The sequence below is a fragment of the Galleria mellonella genome, unplaced genomic scaffold, assembly GCF_026898425.1.
Source record: "Galleria mellonella isolate WM207_F2 unplaced genomic scaffold, CSIRO_AGI_GalMel_v1 utg44, whole genome shotgun sequence".
In the NCBI taxonomy this organism is placed as follows: Eukaryota; Metazoa; Arthropoda; class Insecta; order Lepidoptera; family Pyralidae; genus Galleria; species Galleria mellonella.
The window spans coordinates 3,094,997-3,116,455 of NW_026442100.1; the positions used below are offsets into that span (position 1 = coordinate 3,094,997).

Sequence of the window (21,459 nt, forward strand, 5' to 3'; positions counted from 1 at the left end):
AGATGTGACTTTCTAAGACAGCTTTTGCGAGAAAGTGAGTGAAGCAATAAGCTAGTATATAATTATATAAGATAAAGTTTTTAGCGCTTGTATATCTCTGTCTACACCGTAATTGACCTGGCGTGATGATAGAAAAATTGAATCTGACAAATCTGACTACAAGTATTGAATGTTATAGTATTTTACTATTAATACTTCGAATGAGTGAATTTACATCATAGATTAACTAAATCTCTGACGATAATAAGTACCGTTAACAAATATAAGTGATTGGTGTAATTGGCAGTAGTTTATCCTAATGTAATAAGATATTTCCGAGGGACGAGGGATCTATCTCTTTTTCAAATTTAGCATGCAAAGTTGAAAATCCCTCTCGGCACCCAATGCAATTCACGTCAAGCGATATAAATAAGAGGCGACAATATCTCTGAGAACTTTAGCCGACGTTCATTGGAATGCCTCGCAACGCATGTTTTATCTGTACGAGAGTATAATCTCGTTTTCTGCGGCTTTTAACGAAAGCCCGATACGTAGTCGCAGAGCAAAACAAATCACAAGTAGGTAGTTGTACACATGCGCCGCTTTCGGTACACGCACGCGCTTCGCCACGGAGCCAAGCGGCAGTCGTGCGCCGGCCGTCGCCGTGGCCGCACCTCCGCGCAGTTCCATTCCTCCGCGGCACCACCACGCGCTAAATGGCGCCCAAACCGGGACCTTGCTCACGCGGGTAAGTAATTACATAACCACTGAAATTGGTAGAATTTGAGTCGCTGTCGACTCAAGAAGACTACGCGTGGTCCATGACGCAGCATCCTCGAGGATGTAAGGGCGTGGTAGGACATCGACTCGGGAGGGGGTACGGAGTCGGCGTGTTGGCGATAGCGCTGATAACGTTGCAGCCCACCCACTGTCAACAAACGTTCACATTATATAAAACGTTGGATACCTTATAAATGGATGCTCAACGAGAAGAAGTGGAAAGTCATCTCAAGATGTCCCTATTGATTTTCGTTTCGCGTAACAGAGATTGTGCCGAGATCGTTTAGCGCCCGAGAGACAATTAGATATGTTGTCGCAGCCTCTTTAACATTCAACAGCGGAACTTGTATAAAAATACGACCTTCCCGTGAGATCTCTCGGGAATATTGAATCGTTTGTTGATGGCGGCGGCATTTCGTACTGTTACTTTCCCCATAGGATCAGAATTTGAATTGGTTTAATAATTTCAAGTGGAAGCCATTATTCTATTATGGATATATTTCAGAATACATTTGCAGTTTTCTGCAAGAATACCTTTGAAGAAGTATAAACAATTTGGAATGTACAACGTTGTAAAGCTTGATTTAATTTCCTTTTCTTATATTACTGTCTATCTGAAAAATTTGTACAACGATTACACTAATGTTCTCGAAAAATTTTGTTATCCGTGTATATCCAAAGCAACAAGGGAAGAGGCGATCGTGAACGTAACCGAAAGATTAATGACACCATTCGTCCTCACTTTTAGACCTTCGTCAAGTGTTCTCGACGTAGAATCATGCGTGACTACGGGAATTGTTAGAAAGTTAGTTGCTGTTAAAATATTACACTTGATCATTCTACAATAAGGTAGTTAGAAACTATTACTGATGTATATATTGTCCGACTGAATAGTCGTGAACTTTCAAATTCGTTATAGAAGGTAATACCCCTTGTAGTATAAAATCACAAGCAGTTTTATGGAAATAGATAAATAATTTCATACATAGAATAGTGCACTTGTTCATGTTAATGGCATAGTGTAGGATAAAGATGGGTTAAAGCCAGATTACTTGGCCAATCATGATGAATGGACTATAAACCTTATTAGATAATAAGGTAAAAGTCAAAGTAAGAACATAGATTTCTGATACTTGCACCTATAATAAGTTATCTATGGCGGATACGTATAACGATATTTTGGTACCTCTGTCCCATTCGTGTTTCTACCGTGAAGCAGTTATGTTTGCATGGCTGTGTTTCGGTTTGAAGGGTGGGATATGGCGTGAATTTACAGGGTACAGAGCAATAACACCCAAGTCCTCAGGAATGGCAACGCATGGGGGTATCATGGGCGAAACAGTATACTCTGTTATGTCCATGGTACTGCTCATGTCTATAGGCGACGGTTACCACTTTCTATCAGGTGGACCGTCAGCTTGTTTGCCATTCTAAGTTGTATAAAAAAAAAATGTTGTTTTATGATATTACATCTTGATAATGGGGACCTAGTTTGCCAAGTCATAAATAATTATTGCCCTGTAAACCATGTATGAGGTTACTGCATAACATTTTATACATTTAACGTCAGCTTCTCAGTGCCTACTTGTTTGGTTTACTTTAAATACAAAATGTACACTTAAAGTGCTTCACGAGTTACGACTCTTGACTTCACTGTTTTAGAATAATAACGTATTGGTATAGTATCATGATTTAGCAGTTTATTGACACAATTAAAAAAACTGAAGTCGTAATTTCGATTCTGGTCAACGTACTGGTCTTGTTTTAGATGAAAACGGAATAGTATTCCAGTCTGTGTTATTGGTTTACGCTGGTGAGGTACTAGAGAGGAATAATGATGACGTGGCTTCAGAAACTGGTAGGCTTCAGGTTAGTCTACGAAGGACTACGTGAAGATCGATCTGACATGATAAATTGTTAGCAGTAAAATCCCTAGTCTCCATTACTAACAATCTTCGCCCGATATTCCACGAACTCCGGAGGCAGGATATACGGTACGCGCAAGAAACCGTCAGCTATTGCTTTATTACCTCCTTTCTATTTATATGTAAATGCCAATAAATCTGTGGTCTTGAACATGGCTACCGGATATTAAACAAATTCTAGCCGGAATAGATGGTATCGGTTTTTAAATTTTCAAGGATTTTATCTATATTATATCTATTGATAAAGTTATTTTTAAACGACTTCAAAAAATAAAACTGTCATAGTATTTTACCAGTGATCACATTATTAAATATATTTATTTATTTTTACAAAGGAAGAATCATTTTATTTAGAATGCATTTTTTTAAATTTTGCACCGATATTGATGATACTTTTTGCAATCGACAGAATTAGTCCAGGGCTGGTTTTCTACTCGTTTTGTCATTAGAGGCTGTATTTTTCTTTACATAAAAAATTAAAATTCTCATTATTGAAGTCGTAGGTAGACGTTACGTAGACAGAGATAGTCGGTACTATTTTTATCTAATGCCATTGTTTGGGGGGGGAATTGTTAGTAATGAAGACTGAGAATCCCATTGCTAGCAATATACCCAACCAGATCGTCCTCCTCGCGGTTCTCCCTGGCAACTATCATGGGTAATTCTTGATGAATTCATCATGATGGGCTAACTGGCCTGTTTTCATTCTCATCTATCACCCTTCACTGGTGCTCCGCCAGCGTATCCCATTAGCGCAGGCGGGGTTACCATACCATTTTCACCCATAAAAAAAATGGCACTGTTTGTGACTAAAACATGATACTAATAACATGTAAAAATGTATTTTGGAACCTTATTTGCTTAGCAGAAATAGAAATTTATTGTGATCAGAATTAATGGCTGTTAGAATCCCTTGAATTTGTATCTCGTAATCTATGAAATTTGGCTGTTTGAAATTCAGTTGTTGAAAACTTATTGGAGCTTTAGCGATTCCAATCGCTATCTAAGCGGTATAAATGCGGTCAATTAACTTATACCGCTATCAGATTGTAAATAGATGGGGATACAGTTTATTGAGAAAAGTGTTGTTGTTATCATACAATTATAATGTACTAGCTGCATATCAAGGCTTCGATCGTGATCATATTGGGATGCTGAATAGCCTTCCTGAAGAAATATGCTAAGAAATGTACAAAATATTTTTTCTAATCTAACTGGTAATTCCATAGATTAATGTGTTCAAATAAACACTTTCGTTTTGTTATATTAGTGTAGATATTTACATTGTTATAATTAACAATATAACCCTATCAGGTCGACCTCCTCGCGGTTCCCCCTGGAAACCATCGTGATTGGTTTATTGTTGAATTTGTTACGATGGGCTAACTGACCTGCTTCACCCTCATCTATCATCCCTCACTGGTGTCCCGCCAGCGTATACCAATAGCGCAAACGGGTCTACCATTTCATTATCATCCATTAAAAAAAAAATTAACAATTTATTATTAGTCTGCTTAAGAAATTAGTAATGAACTGAGTTTATGACGAATTGAGTTTTTGAAAAATCTTTTCTGTAAGGAACTGAGTTTGTGACGCAAACTGTAATCAACGATAATGTGTCGGGAAATTGATAATACAATCATAATTGTTTCTTTTAATGAATAAATGAATTTTACTATATTCATTGTCATTTGGAATCAATTGGTATTTTATTCACGTTTATAAATATATAATCAATAATAGATATGTATACATTTTTTTATACGATACACACAAATACTGTTTCGCCCATGATACCCCCCATGCGTAGCTATTCCTGAGGACTCAGGTGTTATTCCTCTGTATCCTGTAAATTCACGCCATATCCCACCCTTCAAACCAAGACACAGCCATGCAAACACAACTGCTTCACGGTTGCAACACGAATGGGACAGAGGTACCTAAGCAATCGACTTTTGTACAAAGTCTCCCTTTGGTAATGTGTATATGTTCTAAATTCAAAGCTTAAATTTACTAATTTAACATCTGATAATTGTAGAAGAGGGCCTCGACTTGAAGGAATCCTAGCTATGATCCTATTGTGAAGTCTTAGGAATAAAATGTATTGTTGCATATCTTTTTGGTCTTAATAAATTATTTTTATTAATATCCCAGTGTTGGAGACAAAGTATGTCTTTATTAGCTATTATTACAGTGACCGTCTACTATTAGACGGGCTGTATGCTTGTTTACGACCTTCGTGGTATAAAAAAGAGAGTTGGTAAGCATGTGTTCTTTGTTTTCTCCTACTACTAGATAAAGATTTTTTTTGAATGAATGAATGAGTACACTTTATTTGCATTATACAATATAGGAAATAAGCAAGGCAATTTACAAACACAACGATACAATTGTATAAGTACAGTAAGGCGGTCTTATTGCTGAGAGCATTTTTATTTTACTGAACTAGGTATGTATTATTTTGTGAAAGTCCATATTACTGGTTTATTTATTTATTTATCATGAAGTACCTGCAGTTTACAGATGATTAAATTCCAACACATTACAGGTAATTACAATTTTTGTACATGTCAAGTTATTCACAATAATTAATATTAATAATTAACTGTAAAAGTTTACGATTATATTTAAGTTTAAATAAAATGTCTATAGTATAATTTATATTGTAATGCTTAGTTGATTGGAATCATTTTGTTTAATTCCGCTACCATTAGTATGCGTGCGATTGCGAACACTCGAAGGTTGACTACTATATCAGATCACTATTATCAGATCACTATTATCACTATTATCAGATGTTTTTTAAAGCATTTATTTTTTAAAGAGGACGATGTTATTCTACTATTATTTAATATAAAGTTTTGCGTTTTTCTACTCTTTGTTATGGCGTATTGTGTTTTGTTTTCCTAGTCATATCTTATAATGTCCTGCGATTGAAAGAAGTGACATATCTTATTCTTACTCCATCGTCATACCATAGTATAAAGACTTTACACTGTGGTTTTACTAAAAGTTTGGTTAAGCCATATGTGTGTTTGTATGCTGTAGTATATTACCTTGATAAAAATATGGAGATAAAGTTACTCATTTTTTTATTTTATTTTTTTTAGGGATTTTTGTCCGGCCCTTATAACAATTCCATTACTTCAAAAATAGTGATTGAGAATTTGACAAAATTTCTGCGTAAAAGAGGCCACCTACAAATTACGTCTGGTTTCATATTTAATTTGAAACCGATATGGACTAGATTCCCGAGATTATGAACATTTAAAAAAAATATATATATGAGTTACTTTGTATATATGTCAACATATTGTTGTTTCTCTTCTTATTGTACGCACACTGCCCGTTGGTAATTAATGCTCCTTTCCACTCAGGGTTTGCTGGAAGAGAACTCTTACAGAGTTAAGCTCACCTGTTGTATTTTACATCTTTATTTAATATAAAATATATGTTAGTAATTGTTTGTGTACAATAAAGTATAAATAAAAACTTATAAATACATTGAATATAGCAAAGACAATATACTTTCTACAGATTTATAAATTTTCACAATAAAATATAAAGTTACACAAAATTTCAACGCTGCCAAATCCAATATTTCAAATGGATTTTAGTTAGTTCACAAACGTTTTGCGCATTTTGATCTTTAACATAATAGTAATAAGGACTTATTGTCTATGGTATCGGTATACGAGACGTTTTCAGTCTCTCAATGCTTTAGGGATTAAGGTCTCGTAGGAGATTGCAAGGACGATGCTATTTTATTTATATTATTTTATGCTGCTCTATTTATCTTAGAGGGGTGTAAAATCAGCTTTAAAAGATGATCGCTGTGTCACTATGAAGCTTATTGTTTTGCAATACGGTACTTTTTTGTTTATAAACGTAATAACTTTAGATGGATTAACTTCCTATAGTATTATGAATAATTTTAAAATCTTGCATTCCATAATCTTAAATAGGTATTACGTTGAAAAAATATTTCATCATATTATTGCATGATGTAGTAAAGGAAAAATAAAGTGTGCTTACAGTGTGAGGGTTGGATTGGGCCGATATGATTTGAAAGATGGCTATTAAATTGTATAGGAAAGTGTGAGAGACTGTCTTAGATCAGTTGTTTATGAGATAGATTGGTCTGTAAGGTTAAAATATGAAGGCACGAAATGTTAACTGCCAGACTGTAGATCATCAGAGATAGAGTCTAATTGAGAAAGCTGTTTATTTTTCTACCTGGTTTGGTATTTTATTTGTGTTTCAAAATATCTTTATATCAATGTTACTATGCTATTACATAATATGTTGTTTTTAAAATTTTCAAACCATTTTTTTCATCAAACTTTTAACCATTAGTTGAGCCGTATATGTTTACCATTAAAATTGAAATATTTAGCGATTGGAAACAATATAAGAAATGTTATTGCAATATTATCGTTTTAATTACATATTTAAACATATTTTAAACAATCATTTAGAAATTTCGAATTAGAACAATTTTTTTTATACATCTTAGAATGGCAAACAAACTGACGGCCCACCTGATGGAAAGTGGTAATCGTCGCCTATAGACATAAGCAGTACCATGGACATAACAGAGTATACTGTTCCGCCCATTATACTTTCCATGCGTTGCCATTCCTGAGGACTCAGGTGTTATTCCTTTGTACCCAGTAAATTCACGCCATATTCCACCCTTCAAACCGAAACACAGCCATGCAAACACAACTGCTTTACGGTTGAAACACGAATGGGACAAAGGTATTCAAGCAAATCGACTTTTGTACAGTCTCCCTCTGGTAATCTAATTGTTTTTTAAAAAAATACTCTTGGTAATAAGTTCTAAAACTATTTGCTATATATTTTTTTACAAGTGCAATCACGATTATGTAAATCAGATGGTGTTGCCATATTTCGACGACTACTAACATAGATAATGATAAGTTTATGGTCATTATCTTTAAAATTAATATAGTAATATCTATGCTATATATTAGATCATGTATCTAAGCAAACATAGCAATTTACACAAAGTACATGTCTAAGATATGTGCATGTTTGCACGCATTTGCATGCAAACTGCAAATTTGTTTGTTGAAAGCTTGTACTGTATTTTATCGGTGTGTTTTATCATCTGGCAATATTGCAGTGCATTTTAAAAAGTGTGCCGTATAAAAGATAAGATAGTACGACGGATGTTTTGGCAGAATACATATCATACGAGCAAGCGGCGAGGTCGTTAGGGATATTTCTTATGTTTACAATACCTAGAACCTTCGATGCTTCAAATGCTTCGAGAAAAGTTAATCAACTTTTTCATAAAATTTTGCGAAATAAATAGTTATGAGTGTTTCTTTTATAACTTCAATATTTATTTTGTCTTTTAATTTCTGCATCTTTTTAATGCGTAAATACTCATTTTATTTACTAAATAATACGTCAAGATACAATGTATACGTAAGGATACTGATAAAAGAAACGAGTCCGCTAATTTGATAATTAGCTGACAAAAAATTGACCCGTTTTTGAGACTCGATGCTTTATCTAGATATATAATCTAGCCTAGAACTTATACGTAATATAGGGGTGTTGTGGCCTTAAACTCATTGTATAGCTGAAAAAATGACAGATTATGAAATTACTAAAACTATTATTAAATATATTATTATATATATATATATATATATATATATATATATATATATATATATATATATATATATATATATATATATATATATATATATATATATATATATATATAAATAAAATAAAAATAAATATAAAACTAGTTTATATAAAACTAAAAACTCCTACTACTACATATATCTACTTTAACTATTAGTGTTTTGTCACTTTCATTCAAATTGAGAAATTAGCCCAAAAGAAAGAGACAAATACAGTTCAATAGCTAAAGTTGGTTTATTAGAGATTGATTTTCTATAAATAAGGAAATTATTAAATAATATTTTTTATTTAAATTTATTAGAAATTTAATTCATATTAATTCTTCGAATAAAAATTGATCTGTGTCTCTGTAATATTAATAATATAATGTCTTCTTTAACCAAAGGTTGTCTGTAAGAGATTGCCCTAGCGATAAGACTTCTTTTTGTATCTTTATGTATATATATTAATCTGTAATTTATGTTACTATATTTCACTTGAATTAAGATTCTGGTGACATAAAGAGATAAATAAATTAATTAATTAAATTAAAATATTAATTCCAGTAATAGGTTTAGAGCATGGTGTCTTAGATTCGAGCGAACTTTCTACTTTAAGTGTTTTAAAATTTAAGCATTGTTATCAAATTATGACAGTATGTTACAGCCTATTACCACGGTAACAATTTGAACTGTTAACCATTAGACGAACTATATGCTACTGTCATAATCTTTGTATAAAAAATCTGAGAGACGGATATTCTAAAATTGTTGATATAATTTTTTTTTATGCAACTTAGAACGGCAAACAAAAAAAAAATCTTTTTTTACAACGCAGGGGGCAAACAAGCTGACGGCCCACCTCATGGAAAGCAGTAACAGTCGTCTATAGACATGAACAGTACCATGGACATAACAGAGTATACTGTTTCGCCCATGATATCTAACATTCGTTGCCATTCTTGAGAACTAAGGTGTTATACCTCTATACCCTGTAAATTCATTAATAAATAATTAATAATAATTTAATAATGATAAAATATACATATTTATTGGTACAAAATATTTTACACATCTTGACTGTTTCAATTGTCGTAATGAAATAAAACTTTTAAGTTACTCATAATTTATGAGAATGCCTTGAAAAACGTCGACAACAAGGCAATAATTCAAGAACTCCACTGTAACAGGGCGCCAACGACTTGTAGCGAGGATTATTTTGACAAAAATTTGATTTGTCTCTAATAACTCTATTGTACTTCGCAATTTTTTTTAACTAATTTAATTAAAACTTAGTAACGAAGTATTGTACTTCGCTGCGTGGTAGATTCACAATGTAAAATTTGAAATTCTAAATTTGAAAGTTGTTTGTTGTAGTTTTCGAATCAAACGGTACTTAAAAAATATTATTATTTCTAAGAAAATTAAATATCTTCAAATAGTATTTTAGGATTACGTCATCGTATAAGTCGTTAACTGTCCACTGTTGGACAAAGGGCTATCCCTTAGGGGGTTTTGCCAGTAGTGGCCACGCTTGGCAGGTTCACAATCACAGTTAGGCTTTGGTGATGTTTTAAAAGGGATGTTGTTGCCCACCTCTCGACCATTAAGTTCCAAAGAAGGGATGGTCCATTCGACGTCGGGACCACAAGGCGTTTTAGGAGTACATATATTATAGGAAGCACACATATTACTTAAGGGGAAGGAATTGCTAGGAAAGGGGACTTAGTTCCAATGCTAGCTATACAGGTCAGGTCGACCTCCGCACGTTCCAGGGGAGAACCTCTGTAAACCATCGTAGTTACTTCCTTTTGAATTCGTTCTGAGAAGCCAACTGCTCGAACTTCATGTTGATAGGTGTAGGTATCCCGTCAGCCTATAAGCATATTATATATATAAAATTCATAGCTTAGGCGGCTTTTTTTTAATAGATGATAATGGAATGATAACCCCGCTTGCGCTATCGGTGTACACTGGCGGGGCACCAGTGAGAGATGAGAGGTGAGGATGAAGCAGGTCCGTTAGCCCACCGTGACGAATCTAACAATAAATCAATCACGATGTTTTCCAGGGGGAACCACGAGGAGGTCGACCTTATAGGGTGTATTGCTAGCAATAGGCTACTAATCTCCATTGCAAACAATCCCTTCTCCCCCCACCGTAGGCGGGGTTAATATTCCAATTTTATCTCATAAAAATATTCCTTGTAACGTCACGATCCGCAGTATGTAATGAAATCCCCATCAAGTACGATCCCACCTTTAATTATACCTACGTTTGTCGATAAACTTTGTTCTGAATAACTTCACATCCCTATGTATATTTGTATTATTATGTAAATGTACTTTCCATGTTTTAAACGATTCCCGTCTTATATTATGGCGTGAGTTGGTAAATTATATAATAAAATTTTAGGTATACCCACATTTGTATTCAGAAGTTGAAATTGATGGTTAGCGTTGAATTGATATTATTTATACTAGGTACAATGGCGGATCCAGGGGGAGGGGTCATGGGGGTCATGACCTCCTGCCCTGAACTGGTTCCAGGACTTAGGTGGACCACTAATTGAACATAATGATTTTATTTATATATTTTGTCACCGTACAGATTTTATGTAACTACATATCTTTAATATTTAATTAATTTAATATAATATAATAACTCTCTGGATGTCGTCAAGAGAAGATGGCAATATGTACGTGTATATGTACAAGTTATTATGTGTTAAGTTTTTCAAGTGTACAATAAAGAATAAATATTTTTAAGTACAGTAGTTACGTACATTAATAGAATACCTACTTTTTACTTGTATCTATTATTATCAAAATAAAATTATAAGTTTTTGACTTGACCACGACTATGTGACCTCCTCCTGGCGCCAAAGCTACATCCGCCCTTGACTAGGTATTAAGTATACTGTAATCTTAGCTTATATAGATAGAGTATCGAGCCTCAAAACGGGTCAACTTTTTGTCAGCTAATTGTCAAATTAGCTGACTCGTTTTTTTATTAATATTTTATATACTTACGCACACAATGTATCTTGACGTATCTATATTTAATAATTTAATAAATAAAATGAGTTGAGCGTATACCGATAGCGCAGGCGGGGTTACCATTCCGTTTTCACCTATTAAAAAAAAACTCACCTTGCTACCTGGGGTAGGTGAAAGAAGTTTTTAAATCGATTAAGTATTTTTTGAGTTCAATCCATTATAAAAAAAATATATGAAGTCTTTCCTCTCTATAACATTAGTTACATTATCGTCACATTATACATACGAGAATCACGCTTACATCGTCGATTCAAATGTTTTCAACGCTGTTTCGGTAACAGTTTCGGCGTGAACACATAGAAACTAAGTACTATCTATTATTTTCATCTTCGTGTATAATATAGTATATCTTATATATGTGTGCGTATATTTGTTATTCATATTATTTATTCGTTTATATATGTAAATTTTAGTATGTACGTATATCATTTATTACTAGTACCGCATTCGAGTATTCTGACATTTCTCTAAGGTTAACTGGGAGAGAATGCTTTTAGCATTAAATCCGCCATGTACACATATATGTGTACAACTAATGAATAAATAAATAAATAAACTACCAATAGACTATTTCATTAATCACTTCACCTGTTACTTAATAAAAATCAATTTAATGAGCGCCATACACGCTCACCAATTGCCTAGTCCTCATGCTAGGTCACCTGTGTTGTGAGAAATCAGGTAAGGAACATTTAGAGGTAGGTAATACACAGAATAGTAAGACTCGAGCCAATTCAGAGGTTCGTTTCCTAAATTGGCCTTACCCAGAATCGAATCTGGGACCTTACTAATACAAAGCAAAGTTTGTATTACTGTGGCACACGCATGAAGAAAAAAAAAGTTACTAATTTTATGCATTCTGATTTTGTTTTTGTTTTTTTTTTTTAATTTTTTGTATATGTATCTTTTTTTATTTTTTTTCACTTTGCATTTGTGTCTATTGCTGTTTGTGTGCTGTAAGTAATGCAAATAAATTATTTATCTATCTATTTTTTCTGTCTATCATTGCGTTGCGGAAGTCGAATTTTTTATTTCAAAATTGGAGGATGATTTTTCCAATGCTGAACTTAAGACATCCCAATTGGCTGTCGCAAGAAACGTTCCCTAGTCACCTGCCTTGATTTCTTCTAATAAAATAAGTTTGGGCGGGAAACTTATTTAATTTCCAATTCTTACACACTCCCCTTCGTTTGCAGTTCGATTAAATATCAATAAAACGAATTTCTCTAATAAAGTCTTTCGACAGCGGACTTCTTTTAGAAGTTTTCTTTGGGTTAGATGCAGACAGAAATAAAAGCCATCTGTATATTTGACTCTATAGCTTAAGGATGATTAGAACAGATAAGTAATTCACATGATAAAAAAATAATAATATAAAAAGCAAGAAAAAAGCAGTTAACCTTTATTATAATTCAATTTAGACAATATTCTTTATATATATATATATATAATAAAATTGTAACTATTGTCTGTATATAGGAGATATTTAAGAAAGAAATATTAATAATACCAATAGAAGCAAAAATAATGATTTTTAGAATTTTGCTAGCAGTATGCCCAACCAGGTCGACCTCCACGTGGTCCCCCTGGAAACCAATGTGCTGAATTCTAGGTGAATTCATCACGATGGGCTAATTGCGTATACTGTTAGCGCAGGCGGGGTTACCATTACATTATTATTCATATAAAAAAATTCAAAATTAACACGTACCTTCAGAGGTGCGGCCGATAGGGCGTCAGCTAATGTACAATATGTTTACTATTCATATCCATAAGCGATGGCCACCACTTCCAGGTGAACTATCAGAGGGAGACTTTGTACAAAAGTCGATTGCTTGGGTACCTCTGTCCCATTCGTGTTTCTACTGTGAAGCAGTTGTGTTTGCATGGCTGTGTTTCGGTTTGAAGGGTGGGATATGGCGTGAATTTACAGAGTACAGAGGAATAACACCTGAGTCCTCAGGAATGGCAACGCATGGGGGATATCATGGGCGAAACAGTATACTCTGTTATGTCCATGGTACTGCTCATGTCTATAGGCGACGGTTACCACGTTTCATCCATGGGTCGTCAGCTTGTTTGCCATTCTAAGTTGTATAAAAATAAAAAGAACTGTCAGCTTGTTTGCCATTCTGTGTATAAAAAAAAATAATATAAAGAAAAAAATATTTGGATGTAAATGACTAATTTGCCGTACTATTTAGACCGTCTTAAGGCGGACTTATTCAAATTGAGTCTTTGTAAGGCAATAGGTAATTATTATAAGATAATTTGGCATGGCTGTATGTAAGTAATTTTGGCTGCTGAATGCGTTTTAATTAGCTGTTGTTGTGTTTGTGCAGTGTGGCGGACCGACTCTCGGCTCGCTTTGTTTAGTTAATTAATGATTACAACAAACACCGACGGGAAATATTGTCTCGCAAGCGGTGCACGGAATTTTACGTGTTAGGCTGGCCTGGGATTATTTTGTTCGGAAATTGTTTTTAATTTTTGATTGATTAATCTTTTGGGGGGTGCATGGCGATCAATTTAGATTAGATTAGATAAGATTTGTTTATTTGCGAGAACATTGTTTTTTTTACAGATATTAATCTATTAGGTGAAGTACAAATGTTATTTATTTCATGTGTACACGCGCACATCGGTTTTTTTTTAAGGATGAAAATGGTATGGTGACCCCGCCCGCGCTAACGGGATACGCTAGCGGAGCACCAGTGAAGGGTGATAGATGAGAATGAAAACAGGCCATCATGATGAATTCATCAGGAATTAACCATGATAGTTTCCAGGGAGAACCGCGAGGAGGTCGACCTCGTTGGGTATATTGCTAGCAATGGGATTCTCAGTCTCCATTACTAACAATCCCTTTCCCCCTCGCGCATATCGATTAGCGGTACGTAAAATTGACTTCTTTAGTCATGAAAACGTCATATCTCTTATAAACTTCATCATCACCATTTCATCCATTGTCTGTCCACTGCTGGACATAAGCCTCCCCATAGACTGCCATAAAGAACAGTCCATAGCCACCTGCATCCACTGACTCCCTGCAATGCATTCCAGGCAGTCACTCCATCTAGTGGAGGGGTCGTCTAAGACTGCGTTTGCACGTACGAGGTCGCCACTTAAGAGCATTTCTTTCCCATCGGTTGTCGGTTCTTCGAGCTATGTGACCAGTCTATTGCCACTTTGGCTTGCTTATACTTCGGACTATGTTGGGTACTCTGGTTCTTTTGCTGATATCTGCGTATCGTATATTCTATCACGCAAAGAGACTTCGAGTATAGCCCTCACCTTAATCCGCTGAATAATTTGAAGCTTTTGCATACGGGCAATTGTGTAAAACTGGGGGGAAAGAGATTGTTAGTAATGGAGTTTGACAGCCCTATTGCTAACAATATGCCTTATTAGGTCGACCTCCACGTGGTTCCCCCTGGAAACCATCGTGAACAATTCTTGTTGAATTCGTTACGATGGGCTAACTGACCTACTTCATCCTCACCTATCATCCTTCACTGGTGCCCGCCGGTATATACCGATAGCGCGGGTGGGGTTACCATTCCATTATCATCCATTAAAAAAAATTGTGTAGGACTATACCATCATTACTGGCAACACGCATTGGATTGAAAGACTTTTGTCTTCAAACTCTGAGGTATTTTGGATGAAAAGATGCGGCCGAAGTAGTTTTGCTGCCCAGCCGAGTTGGATTCGTCGGTTGACCACTCGGTCTAACTTGGACTTATCAATTCGGACAACTTGTCTCAGGTAATACCACTAATATTACCAGATAATACCGCATTCTATGTCGTGTACCGCAGGTATGATACTTATTAATAGGCAATTTTTTTGCGTATCGTATGCTCGCCAGCTCTGCCTTTAAACGCATTCTGTTTTCACCTAATGGTTAGCTGTATAGAGAGTGTCATACAGTATTAAGCTCGTCATTTGTATAAATTTTAATTGTGTAATAAATAATAAATACATTTTGTGAAATAAACATTTTAAAATTACAAACTTAATGGCTATACGCATCGTATTAGTATGGAGGGCTCAGATGTTTCGTCGTTTTCGATTCATGTTTTTATTTTTTTGTTGAAAATATACAGTGTCCCTGGCAGAAAACTTCCTTAAAGGATCCTTAACATTTTGATTTCATCCTTTATAATAGACATCTCTCAAATTTACAGTCTGCTTACTAAAATCTTCTTAAAAATGCCTCAAAATATTTATTTCAGTGCTGTTTTTGTTTAGTAGTATTCAAGCATTTAAAAGGAAAATGTAACTATTATTACTATTATAAATATAAAAGTGAGTTCATATTGTTGTTCGTTACCTTATAACGCTTTAATGGCTTAACCAAACATTATGAAATATCATATACACGTATAGTATCTATGTCCTGTATTTACATTTGTAGGCATGGGATGGAAAAGAATATAGGCTAATTTTTATCCCGGTAAGTAAACATATTTTGACTACATTAATCGCTAAAGCATGTCGCTTAGTATATATAAAAAGCTTTAAATTTACCTCTATGATACCGTGAATAGTTTAAAATGTTTAAGATCTTGTCTATACTTTTAAATATATTACGCTCCTCTATTCTTCACATCGTGACGATAAAATTTGCAATATTGTGCTATAAATTATAAAAAAAAGATAATTTATTAAAAGTTTAAAAAAAGAACACCGACACAAAAATCGTATAAAAATTAAAGGCCCTTATCATTATCAAATAACTATAATTGAGACTATTTTAATGAGCCCAAACACGATATACCTGCTTTAAGTAGCCTAGGAGTTAGATATTTTGCAGACTACTTGATGTTGCAGTATCAGGTCAAGGTTACCGTGTCATGGAAATATCGTCGAAGTAACGGTTTACTGTACGCCCAATTTCAAATGAATCGAAATCTTGTGGATGTTGGTAGTTTTAAAACGTTTCAGGTGTTAATTATATATTTAAAAATTATAGTTAAATACCATCTCGATCATATTAGCTTCTTAACAAAACAAAAACAGACTTAAAATCGATCATTTGGTCATAGACATAGAAATACACATAGATACAAAGATACTCAGACATATATACACAGGCACACAAACACAGATACACACGTAAAATTTACAACACCCCACTTTTTGTGTCGGGGGTTAAAAACGACCAATGACAGCCCTTTATAAACATTTTCCTTTAACAGTTAAGGCATCTGCCCTTACCGGGCCGTCTAAAAAGGAACCCTATATAACTATAGATAAGACGTGGGCACCACTCATTTGCGATAAAACCGGATTTAATGAGGCATAAGATAAATTTAACAAAGTTACCCACCCTAATCGTAAAGTACCAAATATCTTGGAAAATGGGAGAGGAAAAACCTTCGGAATTGGGTCACCAAACGACCCGTGACTCGGATCGTCTTCGCAGTACATTCTGACCTTCCATCAAGATATATTCAAGAGCATAAAGTTATTCGCATATCGTTGTAATATACTAAACCACAGCAAAGTTGGGTGCAAAATTGCTAAGGCCCTTTTCGACGTTACTACGTGACCGAAGGCTGTCTACAAACTATATAAAATTATCTTATGCGAATACTTTAGGTAATATGCAATGTGAACTTGCTGATATTTTGATCTGTCTCAGATGGCGAAATATAAAAAAATATCGAATATATTAAGGTAGTTTTATAATTCCCTATAACTCGGCATTATATTGGTACGATCAATATTTTACTGTCATGTTATAACAGGAGAGAAAGAAACGTATACAAATTATTTTAAAAGTTGATACCTAAAAATAAATAAATACAGTAGAAATTAGTAACAGAAAATCTTCTTAAATGTTAACAGTTTTTATAGCGCAGTGGTAGACACGTTTTACGTATATGGGGATCGATATTTTTTCGGATCAATATAGAAAATTAACTTTTTAAAATTCAGATTTTTATCTTTGATGCTGATTTTAAAATTCTTTTTAAATGAAGATGTTCTGTGTTTAATGAATAATGATGTAATGGTAACCTCGCTTGCGCTAACGGTATACGCTAGCGGGGCACCAGTAAGGTATGTTAGGTGAGGATGAAATAGCAGGTCAGTTAGTCCATCGTGACGAATTTCACAGGAATTAACCAATATGGATTTTAGGGGGAACCGCGTGGAGGTCAACCTAATAGGGTATATTGCTAGCAAGGGAGCCATTGAATTCCCATTACTAACAATATATTTCCACCATATAACATAAGGTATCCTAGTATAGAGTACATGTTTATTATCTAGTATATATCGTATATATACTACAGTTACCATTTTTTTCAGATTAACTGTCCGATTGTCATTCTAAGTTGCATAAAAACACAATTAGGACTCAGGTATCAGACCCATACGCCCCACGTTACAGTGGCAAGCAAATTAATGTCGCCGATCTTGTTAAATATTACAGCGCGGGGATTCACATCACTATAATATTAATAAACCACCGACGGACCGACAGCATTACGCAACATGAACACTATTTGTTATTCCTCTCTTAGAAATATTTTGCTTCTAAACAAAAATAGAGTAAAGACTTCGGTAAGACTGTAACGTCAGTAGTTTTTATGACGATATTTATTTTATCTACGATATTGTTGGTTTCCGGGTAGGATTTTAGTACTCGGTTATAATCGGGTCAGGAATTCAGAATACAGAGTTCGTGGTCATTGTCATAACTCGCCTCGTGTATACACGCCGGTTCTCAGGATTCCTGAGTTCATACATTTTTGTAATTATTCTTATGTATACACGCCGGTTCTCAGGATTCCTGAGTTCATACATTTTTGTAACTACTCTTATGTATACACGCCGGTTCTCAGGATTCCTGAGTTCATACATTTTTGTAACTACTCTTATGTATACACGCCGGTTCTCAGGATTCCTCAGTTCATACATTTTTGTAATTATTCTTGTGTATACACGCCGATTCTCAGGATTCCTGAGTTCATACATTTTTGTAACTACTCTTATGTATACACGCCGGTTCTCAGGATTCCTGAGTTCATACATTTTTGTAACTATTCTTATGTATACACGCCGGTTCTCAGGATTCCTGAATTCATGATTACTTTGGTAACTCGCCTCATCTTTACACGCCAGTTCTCGGGATTCCTGAGTTTATACTTTTTATAACTATTCTTATATATGTATACACACCGGTTCTCAGAATTCCTGTGTTCTTGATCATATTCATAACGCATTTTATGTATACACACTAGTTCTGAAGACTTTGGACTCATTTCTCAAAAAATATAAGGTCAAATTTATCATACTGACTTTTAGGACTTATAACTAATATAAAGTATACTTTATAATTTCTCTAACAATTTAATTTCATTGAAATATTCTCACAAAGAGAAGTGAGAGAGAAGAGAGAGATACAAATTTTTAATCAAACATTTCACCAATTTCGCCAAGAAGTAACACAAACACGCACAACTACTCTTTAGAATTAACTTCCAGCAGCAGTATTTTCGAACCGATACATCATAACCTTCAAGAAAAGAGCATATTCCTTTTTAAAAGGCCGGCAGCACACCTGCAATGCCTCAAGTATTGTGGGTGATCATGAGCGGCGGTAGTCACTTACCATCAGGTGAGCCGCGTGCTCGTTTGCCCCTTGTATTGTAAAAATAGGTGTGTTTTTATTTGTAATGGTAAAACATCGTACTCTATTTTACAACATCAAAATAACTATATCTACGTTTATGCAAAAAAAAATATTGATTGATTAATCGTATTGATCTTTTGCCGTCACCTCTAATGTAGCTAGACTTCGACCTGTTTTAGAAAGATAACAATTCTCAACGACTCTCAAATAAAATACCGTATCTAATCCAAACTACTAGAATGACCATAAACAAAGGAATATATATAAAAAAAAAGGAAACCTTCGTCAATACATAGAGGAATAAAACGGCTAGCCGTTTCCGTTGCGGTTAACATTTCCGTTATTTTTTATTTGACCTTTGCTAGTTTATAGCGTATCTTTGTATAAGTTTGGAATGGTTATTTCCCGCCTATTCCTCCACTAGACGACACCGTTGTTGCTATATTTTTATTTGTTCCCACTGGTAATCCCGAGGGGCTTACAGATAATGTAAAAGAATGACAACGCACATAATAACCAAGTGTTTTTTGTACAGTTATATGTTACGCAATAGCTTATGTTATATTTTTTTAGATATTACGTATAAAGATTTTGTCTATGTGACCGGAATATATTGATTGACCGGGATAAAAAGTAACCTTATCATCTTTTCCATCACAAAAAGAATTATCGAAATCGGTTTAATACATACTCTTGTTTTGTTTGGCGATCTATATAGACACTGGTTTCTATTTGTAAAAATAACTTTTGTTTGAAAAAAGCTAGTTGAGTTTCTTGAAAACTCTGACTCAAATGAAGTTGCATTCCGAATGGGCGAAATCATAAAAAATGACTATTCAATAATTTAAAATTCTCTTTCTTCATAAAAATCAACATCAATTGTAGTGAAACCAGTTATATTGATTTTAAAACTAAAATACTGTACCGATTTTGGTGAAATTTTATGTGGTTAATTTTTAAGTATATTCTTTCAGATATAAGACAATTTTCTAAATTGATTTATAACTGACGAAGTTATGAGGTAACAAACATAAAAAAATATAGTCGAATTGTTAAACTCATTCTTTTTGAAGTCGGTTGAAAATGCTAGTAAACTTGTATTAATCAATTAACTTGAATAAAAATTATTCTAATTCTTTTAAGAACAACAACACTTCGATAATTTTAATTATCGAAGTGTTTGCGTAATATTTAAATTTAGATTATTGAAAAAAATATATAATTTACGCAGTAAAATCGGTTACAATAATTGGGACTAATAATTAAGCTTATATATTACTTACCCCTTTATTTATGAATATAAGTTTTGACGTACAAACCTCTCGTAAACCTAGTTTAGTTTTTAAACTGTTTTGTCTCTTTCTTTTGTGCTAAATTCCCAATTTGAAAGAGAGTGACAAAATACTGAAAGTAGGTTTTTAGAAGGTATTAGTTTTTATGAATAAGGGGATAAATGTTTTTGATCAAAATATAAATATGAATAAACATACACACATAATAAAGGATTTACTCTTTTTAAATTGCCTTGAAAGATTAATAAAACTGAAATTTTTGCGAGATTCTTTTACCAAATATAATAGATTAAGAATAATACCTGAGTACCGCTACGTTAGTATTTTTTTATACAACTTAGAATGGCAAACAAGCTGACGGCCCACCTGATGGAAAGTGGTAACCGTCGCCTATAGACATGAGCAGTACCATGGACATAACAGAGTATACTGTTTCGTCCATGATACCCCCATGCGTTGCCATTCCTGAGGACTCAGGTGTTATTCCTCTGTACCCAGTAAATTCAATTTATTTATTATTCTATGTCGCAGATGTAAATTTGTCGTCATACGGTAACATAAACTCTAACCCTTACCTTATACATAAAAACTAAAAGCTTCTACAAATCTACTTTAACTATTACACTGTTTTGTCACATTCTTTCAAATTGGGAATTTAGTGTAAAAGAAAGAGACAAAGCAGATCAATAGCTAAAATAGGTTTATGAGAGATTTGGCGTTTTTATGAATAAGGAGGTACGCCTCTACGCCTCGCGTTAGTTACGTAGCTATCGTAGCGCAATGTTGGAGCGTGTTGTCTTCGCCCTAATGCTACGAGAGTTCGTAGCGGTTGCTACGACATTTATACATGTATATCTTACTAGCTTTGTATAATGTACACGTACTAGCTTTTTGCCTGCTACTATGTATGAGTGGATTTTAGAATAGGAAAACTAAAGATATAGATCGGTTCTAGATGGCATATTAAAATAAAACGTGTGCCAAATTTTAAATTAGACCTTTAGGAATATATAAATACGGTTGTTATTCAATTTAGTTCAGCAGTTTTTGCCTGGTACCAGAACAAACATACAGAGAGATAGACGCAATGTCTAGAAACTATTGTTTTGG

At 34.1% G+C, this 21,459-nt stretch overlaps 1 protein-coding gene across 3 annotated transcripts in view; it reads left to right on the plus strand.

The window, feature by feature from the left end:
* Positions 1-615: 615 nt before the first annotated feature.
* Positions 616-21,459, plus strand: part of LOC113518775 (cubilin) — a 146,385-nt gene continuing 125,541 nt past the window's right edge. For 2 of the 3 annotated variants that reach the window (XM_026903757.3, XM_052898507.1), the window contains exon 1: positions 616-727. The gene's annotated coding sequence lies outside the window, so the exon portion shown is untranslated. The remainder of the gene's footprint in view (positions 728-21,459) is intronic. The other variant, XM_052898508.1, reaches the window with a different exon arrangement.